This window comes from Bison bison, unplaced genomic scaffold (assembly GCF_000754665.1).
Source record: "Bison bison bison isolate TAMUID 2011002044 unplaced genomic scaffold, Bison_UMD1.0 scf7180017864178, whole genome shotgun sequence".
In the NCBI taxonomy this organism is placed as follows: domain Eukaryota; kingdom Metazoa; phylum Chordata; class Mammalia; order Artiodactyla; family Bovidae; genus Bison; species Bison bison.
In genome coordinates, this window is record NW_011494750.1 from 1,220,394 (window position 1) to 1,232,770 (window position 12,377).

Genomic DNA, 12,377 nt, shown 5'->3' on the forward strand with positions numbered 1-12,377 from the left:
AAAGCCACTAGGTCCAGTCCATCCATGAGGAGAGGAGAATATACACAGAGGGTGTGGCAGGACTCAGGGGTCACTGGGGAACCTCTTTGAAGCTGCTTCCCACAACCTGGCAGACCTTTGCAGGTTCTGGAGACAACGTGTTCTACACTGGAGGATACTGTTCTGACCCAATTACTTGATGACAAGGAAGACTGTCAGCTTGCAGTGGCGCCCAGAGCAAGAACGGGCTCTGCAGCAGGTACAGGCTGCGATGCAATTGCCTCCGTGGTATATGAGGCCTCTATGGTGCGAAAGACACTATATGCAGTTTGTGACAAACTCCAAGAGGAATCACACCCTAGGCCCCTGGAGTTCTGGACACAGGCCATGTCATCTATAATAGAGAACTATACATCCCATTCAAAAAACAGCAACCAGTGTCGTACTGAGCTCTGGGAAACACAGAGCTTCTGATTATGGGACATTAAGTGATCTTCCAGCCAGAGTTGCCCATCACAAGACTCACCCAGTCATAGAGTCCCATGGCCTGAGAGCTCTCCATCATCAGATAGAGGTGGTGTATCCAGATGCACTGTCCAGAGCAGAGAAGGTGTGGTGGGTACCAGAATCAATGGAGACGTAGCAAGTGGGGAGGGGGCACCCGGGAGAAAAGTCTCTGTTCTCTGTATGTTGAGGGTGGCAGCCATGAATCTCCCTTTAATCTACCAGCACCACTCCCCATTCCATCATAATTGTCTAATAACCTTGCCATTCATCTAAAACATGAGAGGGCTTCCCTGGTGGCTCAGACAGTAAAGCATCTCCCTGCAATGCGGGAGACCTGGATTTAATCCCTGGGTGGGGGAGATTCCCAGTATTCTTGCCTGGAGAATTCCACAGACAGAGGAGCCTGGAGGGCTATACAGTCCATGGGGTCACAAAGAATCAAACACGACTGAGTGACAAACACTTAAAATATGAGAAGTGCAGCCTGAGAGTGACATTGAAGCCCAGCTTTCACAAAGCTTGTTTGGCAAAGCAAAAATTGTTTTCCAAGTTGGGTCCCAATCTTCCTGCCTGGATAACTCCAGACATGGGGTTAAGACACCCTGAGTCTTCTTGTTTTCTCCTTCCCAAGTCCTTGAGGAGTATCTCAAAGTCCCCTTCCACCCACATTCCCCTCAACCTGACCCTTCATTTTCTTAAGAGCTTCACCGGGTCCCACATCCATCCAGGCTGTGAGGTCCCAGGGGAGAAGGCAGCAGGCTGGCACATACTGACCCAGGGACCGAGAAGAGCACCACAGTGCATTCACTCACCCCAGCTCAACTTGGCGGAAAAGGGCTCCAGTCTTGCTGCAGGAGGCTGATCTTCACATAATTCTTCCCTACTCCAGGCAGCAGTCTTTGGTTGCAAGCAACAGAAACAAACTTTGGCAGACTTAAAGCAAGGGGATATATTGACAGGATGGGGCCATTCACAGAATCAAGAGACAGCTGAGAAGGAGGCTGGAAGAGTTGGGAACAATGACAGCCATGACATCCTGGAACAGGAGCTAATTAACCAGCTTGTTAGAGGACTGCTTCGTGCACAGTGTTATCTGTCCTTCAGCCATTTTGGTCAAGAGCCCAAGTCCTTGAATCTGACTGGCTTGGCTTGAGTAAAATGCCCTCTCCTTTGCCACCTTGATTAACAACCCAACTGAGACTGCAACCACTGGGGTAGAAGCAATTGTCCAAAACAGAAATTGGGGCTCTTGCCAAAATAAGGGAGCAGAATGTTGGGCAGCCAAAAACCACATGTGTTCAAAACACCCCCAATCTCTCCCCAGTTACACAGTCTACTTGTCTACCAAGACTCCGGGTGCTGTATATGAAAAGCTGGCAGAACTCTAAACTAAAGCGAGTAATAGGCAGGATTGAAATCCGTGGAAGGAAGCTCAGTTTGAGGAGAATTTGGGCTTTTTGGATCAGAAGATCCATATTCCAGTCCTAGCACTGCTGCTAATTGAGACCTCTGTTTGTTCATCTAAGCCATGGAGTGAGCAGTGATCTATCCGGTCGGTCATTATAAGCATCAAAATAGATAATGTGTTTGAAGGCACTTGGAAGGCTGTTAAACATGCAAACCTGAGGGGCTGTTATTGGTCATTTGGGTTTTTCTAATTTACTTTGCAGATTGCAGCATATCAACTCCTTAACCCGAGATTGCGTTTGGCCAGAAGCAGGCAGTTCTGACCTTAGCCGGCAGACAGGCTGCAGTGAAGCGAGATGAAGGAGAGAGAGCTCTGCAGGTAATGCAGTGGGCAGTCTTATTTCAGCCTATTTTGCAATGCAATGATCTTGAGGAAATATTAGGATGCAGTTCATAGAGAGTCCTCACTAACTCAGAAAAATCAACTCCAGCGAGAGCCAAGAAATAGAAAACTGCCAGAGTGTAGGAAATAGCCATTTGGAAGAACGCATCAGATATTCAATATTCAACACAGTGGCAGTGGAGCACAGTCGTTCAGAACACGAGCTTTGAGTCATGAAGCCCTGAGTTTGAACCCATCCTTTGCCTCGTCTATGTGAGTACAGTAATAACCCATTAAGCAAATGTTTATTGAGGACTTATTATATGCCAGGTATTCTTTGAGGCACTGATAAAACAACAGTGAGCAATACACATGACAAACCCCTGCTGTCCTCACAGGCTTCACATTCTAGTGCGAGAAGCAAGCAAACAAACAACCAAAAAAGGGGAAAATATGTGGTGTGTTAGGCAGTGATAATGGGCTTCCCTTTATCACTTAGATGGCAAAGAATCTGCCTGTAATGCGGGAGACCTGGGTTCGATCCTGGGTCAGCAAGATCCCCTGGAGAAGGGCACAACAAGCCACTCCAGTATTCTTGCCTGGAGAATCCCATGGACAGAGGAGCCTGGTGGGGTCATGGGGTCGCAGAGTCAGACACGGCTGAGCGGCTAACACTTGCACTTTCAGATAGTGATAAATGCAGTGGAAAAAACAAATCAGAGAAGGAAGTCAGTGGGGTGATGGGGGAAGAGTTACTATAATCTATAGGGTGATTAGGTGGTAACGCCATGGTGACACTTGATGTCATAGTGACATTCAAGCCAAGCGTTGAGAGGGGCAGACTGTGCCAGGCAGGGGTCTGGGGGAATCCGAGCGGAGGGAACAGCGGGGGCAGTGGTCTGCCAGTGAGAGCACTCTTGGAAAGTTCAAGGAACATGAACGGGGCAGCCAGGATGGCTGGAGGGGACCCTGTAGCTGGAGAAAAGATGGAGATGAGGTCAGAGAGCTGGCGACAGGGCAGACGCCTGGGGCCTGGTGGGTCCAGGACTTTGGCCTTTACTCCGAAGGAGATGGGGAGCCACGGGAAGGTTTTGAGCAGGAAAGTAACACAATCTAATCTATACTTTAAAGTGTCATTTGAGCTGCTATGTTAAAGTGAGGACAGAAGAGGAAAACCAGTTAGGAGGCTGTAGCAAAAATCCAGGTGAGGGGCTTCCCTGGTGGCTCAGCGGTAAAGAATCAGCCTGTCAATGCAGGAGACAGGGGTTTGACCCCTGATTCAGGAAGATCCCACATGTTGCGGAGCAACTAAGCCCCTGTGCCTCAACTATTGAGCCTGTGCTCTGGAGCCTGGGAGCCGCAACTACTGAGCCCACGTGCCGTAATGAGTGACGCCCCTGTGCCCTAGAGGCCGTGCTCTGCAATGAGAGAAGCCCTGCACACCGCAACCAGAGTGTAGCCCCGCGCACCGCAACCAGAGAAAAGCCCATACAGCAGTGAAGACCCAGCGCAACCAAATATAAATAAATTTTTTTTTTTTTAATCCAGGTGAGACTTCCAGTTTCTGGTCTAGCTATAAGGAGCTTGGGAGTTATCATTCTGTCCTAACAAGTAAAAATCTGAAAAACACAGACCTTCTTAGATTCATCAGAGAAGTGAGGTCTCAAGGCAAACTGCTGCCCCCCCAAGTCTGGACAGCCAGCCAGACCAATGCTTCGAGTCACCACTTACAGCAGAGATCACAAGCAGGAATCTCCAAGGGAAGCAGCGCTGGGGCAGGAAACCCTGAACGGTCACTGACAAACTGCTGGGGGCTCAGTGTGCACAAGCCCAGAGTTAAAAACTCTGGGGAGGGGGCACCCAGTCAAGGAGAGGTGCCTACAGTTTTGTGAGTTTTATCTCCAGGGACTCAACCACATTCCCTTGGTGAATATTGCAGAAAAACCCTTCCAGCTTTTGGTGTGGTTTAAGGAAAAGGAACCGTTTTGAAATATACTGAGCATTCTGCTCCTCTTAATGAGGCTTGCCCTCGAGAGAAGTTATTTTACCAGAGTTTAAACTACTGGGGAGCATAATACTAGAGATCATACTAGAGCATACTCAACATGGAGAAAGGGAAACACCCAACTCCAGCCCTCTCTAATTATCCTTTCCCATTTAAGGGGGAATGATGGGGGAAGAGGCTGAGAAGAACTTGTGAAATTCACAGTCCAGGGGTACAGACCCATTAAAGACTCAGACCTCATCATGAGACTATAGAATGCTTTCTTTTCCCAACACCTTACCCTATATCACTAAAGGCCTATTTACTGCAGTTCCTTTTACCCAATACATCATGTCCTGCTAACAAAAAAAAAAAAAAAAAAAACTTCGAGACTATCAAATAGCAAAAAAAAAATACACTTGCCTTGAAGAGACAGAACACACATCAAAACCAGACTCAGAGATGGCAGAGGTGATGGAATTATCAGGCTGGGAATTTAAGACAACTATGATTAATATGCTAAGGGTTCTAATGGATGAAGTAGATACTGTGCAAGAACAGATGACTAATGTAAACAGATGGTGGTTACAAGAATGAGTCAGAAAAAAACACCCAGAGATCAAAAACACTGTAACAGAAATGAAGATTGCCATTAGTGCATTGACTACATGAAAGCCTTTGACTGTGTGAATCACAACAAACTGTGGAAAATTCTTAGAGATGGGAACACCAAACCACCTTATCTATCTCCTGAGAAACCTGTATGCAACTCAAGAAGCAACAGTTAGAACCCTACATGGAAAAACTGCCTGGTTCAAAATTGGGAAAGCAGTATGACAAGGCTGTCTATTGTCATCCTGTTTATTTAAATTATATGTAGAGTACATCAGGCAAAATGCTGGGCTGGATGAAGCACAAGCTGGAATCAAGATTGCCAGGAGAAATATCAACAACCTCAGATATGCAGGTGACACCACCCTTATGGCAGAAAGCGAAGAGGAAATAAAGAGCCTCTTGATGAAGCTGAAAGAGGAGAGTGAAAAAGCTGGCTTAAAACTTAACATTCAAAAAACAAAGACCATGGTATCAGGTCCCATCACTTCATGGCAAATAGATGGGGAAACAATGGAAACAGTGAGAACCTTTATTCTTTGGGGCTCCAAAATCACTGCAGATGGTGACTGCAGCCACAAAATTAAAAGACTCTTGCTCCTTGAAAGAAAAGCTATGATAAACCTAGACAGCATGTTAAAAAGCAGAGACATTACTTTGCTGACAAAGGTCTGTGCAGTCAAAGCTATGGTTTTTTTCAGTAGTCATGTATGGACGTGAGAGCTGGACCATAAAGAAGGCTGAATGCCAAAGAATTGATGCTTTTGAGCTGTGGTGTGGGAGAAAGCTCTTGAGGGTCCCTTGGACTGCAAGGAGATCAAACCAGTCAATCCTAAAGGAAATCAATCCTGAGTATTCATTGGAAGGACTGATGCTGAAGCTGAAGTTTTAATACTTTGACCATGAAGAGCCATGGATGCAAAGAGCCGACTCATTAGAAAAGACCCTGGTGCTGGGAAAGTTTGAGGGCAGGAGAAGAAGGGGGAGGACGAGATGGATGGCATCACTGACTCAGTGGACATGAGTTTGAGCAAGTTATGGCAGATGGTGAGGAACAGGGAAGCCTGGGATGCTGCTGTCCATGGGATCGCGAAGAGTCAGACACGACTGAGAGACTGAACAACAACAATCAACAGGAGGGGGTTCCTAGGTGGCTTGGCGGTAGAGAATCCACCTGCCAATGCAGAAGACACAGGCTGGATCCCTGGTTAGGGAATATCCATCCCTTGGAGGAGGAAATGGCGACCCGCCCCAGTATTCTTGCCTGGAAAATCTCATGGACAGAAGAACCTGGCGGGCTACAATCCACAGGGTCGCTAAGAGGCAGACACAACTGAGCACACACACAACCAATAGGGAAAAATCAACCAAACCAAAAGCTGGTTCTTTGAAAAGAGATATAAAATCGATACACCTTTACCAGGCCACATAAAAAAGAAAGAGGACACAAATTACTAAGATCAGAAAAGAAAGAGACAACGTTATGACAGATCCCATGGACACTGAGAGAATAATCAAGGAACAGTATGAACAACCCTATGCTCACAAAGGTGATAACCTAGATGAAATGACCCAATTATTTGAAAGGCACCAAAAGTCTTACAAAAATAAGTAGACAATCTGAATAGACCTACGTATATTAAATTGAATCAATAATTAATAGCCCTCCAAAACAGAAAGTACTAAACCCAGATGGGTTCACTGGTAAATTCTACTAAAACTTCAAGGACGAAATTATGCCAAACCTATACAATCTCTTTCAGAGTATAGAAGCAGAGGGAATACGTCCCAATTTATTCTATGAGGCTAGAATTAGCATTACCCTAATATCAAAACTATATTTAGCTTTTATATAAAACTAAAACAGTATCAAAACTAGATAAAGACATTACGAGAAAACTACAGACCAATATCTCTCTTGAACATAGATGCAAAAATCCTCAACAAAATATTAGCAAATCTAATCCAACAATATATAAAAAGAATTATACACCATGACCAAGAGGGATTCACCCAAAGTATGTGAGGCTGGTTCAACATTTGAAAATCAGTTAATGTAATCCATTACATGAACAAGCCAAGGAAGAAAAATCACATAACCATTTCAATAGATGAGGCGAAAGTATTTGACACAATGAAATACTCATTCATGGCATAAAAAAAAAACCTCTCAGCAAACTAGAAATAGAGGGGAACTTCCTCAACTTGGTAAAGAACATCTGTAAAAAATTATACTTGATATTATACATAAATGGTAAGAGACTGGAAGCTTTCCCACTAAGATCAGGAACAAGGGAAGGATGTTCCTTCTCATCACTCCTTTTCAACATCATCTTGGAAGCCCTAACCTGCAGTAAGACAAGAAAAGGAAATAAAAGGTACACAGATTGGGAAGGAAGAAATAAAACTCTCTTTGTTCGTACATGACATGATTGTCTATAAAGAGAATCTGAAAGATTCAACAACAACAACAAAAGACTCCTAGGATTAATAAGGGATTATAGCAAGTTTGCAGGATACAAGGTTAATATATAAAAGTCGACTCCTTTCCAGTATATTAGCAACGAACAAGTAAAATTTGAAATTAAAAATACAATGCCATTTATGTTAGCACCACAGAAAATGAAATACTTAGGTATAAACTAATATGATATGAATAAGATTTATATGATATACATATATGAGAACAGATGGAAAGACAAGACATAGGCCAACATAAATGTCGTCAACTGATCTTTGACAAAGAAGCAAAGGCAATACCGTGGAGAAAAGATAGTTTTACAAAAAATAATCCTGGGGAGGACATTCACATGCAAAAAAAATCTAGAAACAGACCTTGTACCTTTCACAAAAATTATCTCAAAATGGATCATAAGTAGTTTAGGACATTTGAAAAAATGAACCATTTCTTTACATGTACAAAGTAAGAAACTATAAAACTAGAAGATAACAAAGGAGAAAACTTAAATCTAGATCATAGGCTTTGGCAATGACTTTTTAGCTACAGCACCAAAGGCGTGATCATGAAATAATTGCCAAGTTAGACTTCAGTAAAATTAAAAGCTTCTTCTCCGTGAAAGACTCTGTGAAGAGTATGAGAAGTCATGTCCTGTGGAGAATATATCTGCAAAACATATATCTGATAAAGACAGTTATCCAAAATATACAAACAGCTCTTAAAACTCTTTAAGAATAAGACGCTGAACAATCAGATTAGAAAACAGACCAAAGACTTCGGCAGACATCTCCCCAAAGAAGATATACATAAAGGGCAAAGAGCACATGGGAAAAGTATCCACGTTACAAGTCATTAAAGACATAAAAAGTCATTACTCATTAAAACAGTAATGAGATTCCACTGCTCAGCTATTAGAATGGCCAAACCAGATTACTGATGACAGCAGATGCTGCTGAGGCTGTGAAGCAACAGAAACGCCCCTTCACTGCTGGTGGGAATGCAAAGTGGTACAACCGCTCTGGAGGACAGTTTGGCGGTTTCTTAAAAAGCTAAGCAGGGACTTCCCTGGTGATCCAGTGGCTAAGACTCCATGCTCCCAATGCATCTGGATCCATCTCTACTCAGGGAACTAGATTCCACACGCCACAACTGAAAGGCACCACGTGCCACAATAAAGATCAAAGATCCTGCATGCTGCAACTAAGACCCAGAGCAGCCAAATAAATAAATATTTTATAGAAGCTAAACATGCTCTTAACATATAGTCCAATAATCACGGTCCTTGGTATTTACCCAAAGGAGGTGGAAACATCCACACAAAAACCTGCATGCAGATGCTTAGAGCAGCTTTATCCAAAATTGCCAAAACTTGGAAACAACCAAGATATTCGTCAGTAGGTGAGTGGATAAACAGTGATATTAGTACATCCAGGTAATGGAATATTATTTAGCACTTGAAAGATATGATCTACCAAGCCTTGAAAAGACCTGAAAGAAATTTATATGAATTATTACTAAGTGAAAGAAGCCAATTTGAAAAGGCTACATACTATATGATTCCAAATATATGAATTCTGGAAAAAGTAAAACTATGGAGAAAATACAAAGATCAGTGGTTGCCAGGAGTTGGAGGAGGCAGGGATGAATAGGCAGTGCACAGAGGGTTTATTTTTTTAGGGCAGTGAAATTATACAGTATGAACCCTTATGGGATACATGTCATTAAGCGTGTGTGTGTGCTAAGTCTCTTCAGTCTTGTCCCACTCTGCAATGCTATGGACTGTAGCCCACCAGGCTAGTCTGTCCATGGGATTCTCCAGGCAAGAATACTGGAGTGGATTGCCATGCCCTCCTCCAGGGATATTCTAGACCCAGGGATGGAACCCATGTCTCTTGTGTCTCCTGCATTGGCAGGTGAGTTCTTTACCGCTAGCACCACCTGGGAAACCCTTTACATTTGTCAAAACCTACAGAATACACACCACCAAGGGTGAACTCCAATATAAACTATGGATTTGGGATGGTAATCATATATCGGTATGGCCTCACTGATTGTAACAAATGTACCCTTCTGGTGAGGGATGTTGATAATGGGGGAGGTTGGAAAGGGTAGAAGATATAGGGGCCCCTCTGAACCTTCCATTCAATTTTGCAGTAAACCTTAGTGATAGTTTAGTCACTGAGTTGTGTCCGACTCTTTTTGACCCTGTGAACTATAGCTTACCAGGCTCCTCTGTCCACAGGATTTCCCAGACAAGAATACTGGAGTGGGTCGCCATTTCCTTCTCCAGGGGATCTTCCTGACCCAAGGATCAAACTCAGGTCTCCTGCACTGCAGGCGGATTCTTTACTGACTGATCCATCAGGGAAGCCCCTTTTTAAAATGCTCTAAAAAAATCAAGTCTATTAAAAAAAAAAAAAAGTAAGAATTGATGGTGGTTTGCCAAGAGTAGCAGCTATAGAAGTGTGGAGAAGTGGTTGGATTATGGATTTATTTTCAAGAAGAGCCAACAGAATTGCCAGTGGATGGGATGTGGAGTATGAGGACAAGCAAAGGTTCAGCCCACAGCCTAGATGACATATGACAGTGACTGCACGCAGCGCAGAGGAGAACAAGAGAAAGGGGAAGACTAGAGACCTCTTCAAGAAAAGGAGAGACACCAACGGAACATTTCACGCACAGATGGGCTCAATAAAGGACAGAAATGGTACGGACCTAACAGAAGCAGAAGATATTACGAAGAGGTGGCAAGAATACACAGAACTGTACGAAAAAGATCTTCATGACCCAGATGACCACAATGCTGTGATCACTCACCTAGAACCAGACATCCTGGAATGCAAAGCCTTAGGAATCATCACTACAAACAAGGCTAGTGGAGGTGAAGGAATTACAGTTGAGCTATTTCAAACCCTGAAAGATGATGCTGTGAAAGTGCTGCACTCAATATGCGAGCAAATTTGGAAAACTCAGCAGTGGCCATAGGACTGGAAAAGGTCAGTTTTCATTCCAATCCCAAAGAAAACCAATGTCAAAGAATGCTCAAACTGCCGCACAATTGCACTCATCGCACATACTAGTAAAGTAATGCTCAAAATTCTCCAAGTCAGGCTTCAACAGTACATGAACCGTGAACTTCCAGATGTTCAAGCTAGATTTAGAAAAGGCAGAGGAACCAGAGATCAAAATGCCAACATCTGCTGGATCATTGAAAAAGCAAGAGAGTTCCAGAAATAAATAAATAATAAATAAATAAAGTTCATAGTCAATAAAGTTCTGCTTTATTGACTATGCCAAAGCCTTTGACTGTGTGGGTCACAACAAACTGTGGAAAATTCTTAAAGAGATGGGAATACCAGACCACCTGACCTGTCTCCTGAGAAATGTCTATGCAGGTCAAGAAGCAACAGTTAGAACTAGACATGGAACAACAGACTGGTTCCAAATCAGGAAAGGAGTCCGTCAAGGCTGTATATTGTCACCCTGCTTATTTAACTTATATGCAGAGTACATCACGAGGAACACTGGGCTGTTGGAAGCACAAGCTGGAATCAAGATTGCAAGGAGAAATATCAATAACCTCAGATATGCAGATGACACCACCCTTATGGCAGAAAGTGAAGAGGAACTAAAAAGCCTCTTGATGAAAGTTAAACAGGAGAGTGAAGACGCTGGCCTAAAACTCCACTTTCAGAAAAGTAAGATCATGGCATCTGGTCCCATCATTTCATGGCAAATAGATGGGGAAACAATGGAAACAGTGACAGACTTTTTTGGGGGGGGCTCCAAAATCACTGCAGATGGTGACTGCAGCCATAAAACTAAAAGATGCTTGCTCCTTGGGAGGAAAGTTATGACCAACCTAGACAGCATATTAAAAAGCAGAGACATTACTTTGCCAACAAAGGTCAGTCTAGTCAAAGCTATGGTTTTTCCAATAGTCATGTATGGATGTGAGAGTTGGACTATCAAGAGAGCTGAGCACCAAAGAACTGATGCTTTTGAACTGTGGTGTTGGAGAAGACTCTTGAGAGTCCCTTGGACTGCAAGGAGATCCAACCAGGCCACCCTAAAGGAAATCAGTCCTGAATATTCATTGGAAGGACTGATGCTGAAACTCCAATACTTTGGCCACCAAATGCGAAGAACTGACTCACTGGAAAAGACCCTGATGCTGGGAAAGATTGAAGGTGGAAGGAGAAGGGGACGACTGAGGATGAGATGGTTGGATGGCATCACCGACTCAATGGACCTGAGTTTGAATAAACTCCTGGAGTTGGTGATGGACAGGGAGGCCTGGCTTGCTGCAGTCCTTGGAGTCACACAGAGTTGGACATGACTGAGCGACTGAACTAAACTGAACTGCACACAATGCCAAGCACACATTAGATATTTAGCAAATACCAAAATCCCAGAAAATTTTGGAAGAGATTATGGTCTTCAGCAAGGTAATATTTTAGTTAGATAACTCATGGGGTGGGGTTTAGGACACAGAAGAAAATCGAAAGAAGAGTGTGACCAAACGCTATTGTGTTAGTCGTTCAGTCGTGTCCGACTCTTTGCGACCCCATGGACTGCCACAGCCCACCAGGTTTCTCTGTCCATGGAATTTTCCAGGCAAGAATACTGGAGTGGGTTATCATTCCCTTCTCCAGGAGATCTTCCCGACCCAGGGATAGAGCCTAGGAATCCTGCACTGCAGGCAATTTCTTTATTGACTGAGCCACCAGGGAAGCCAGGCTCTAGTCAACTCTAATAACTCAATGTTTTCCTGTGGTCAGTAACTTAGTTCTAGAAATAGGAGATAAATGGAGTAGGAACAGAGAAAAACAAGAATGATTCATCCCAGGACCAGTACATAACAATAACTTCAAAATAAATAACAAGGATGTGATGTACAGCACAGGAAACATAGTCAATAATATTGCAATAACTTTGTATAGTGTGAATCTATAAAAATATCAAATCACTATGTTGTATACCTGAAACTAATATAATATTGTAAGACAACTACCCTTTGGTTTAAAAAAAAAGAAAGAAAAATAAAG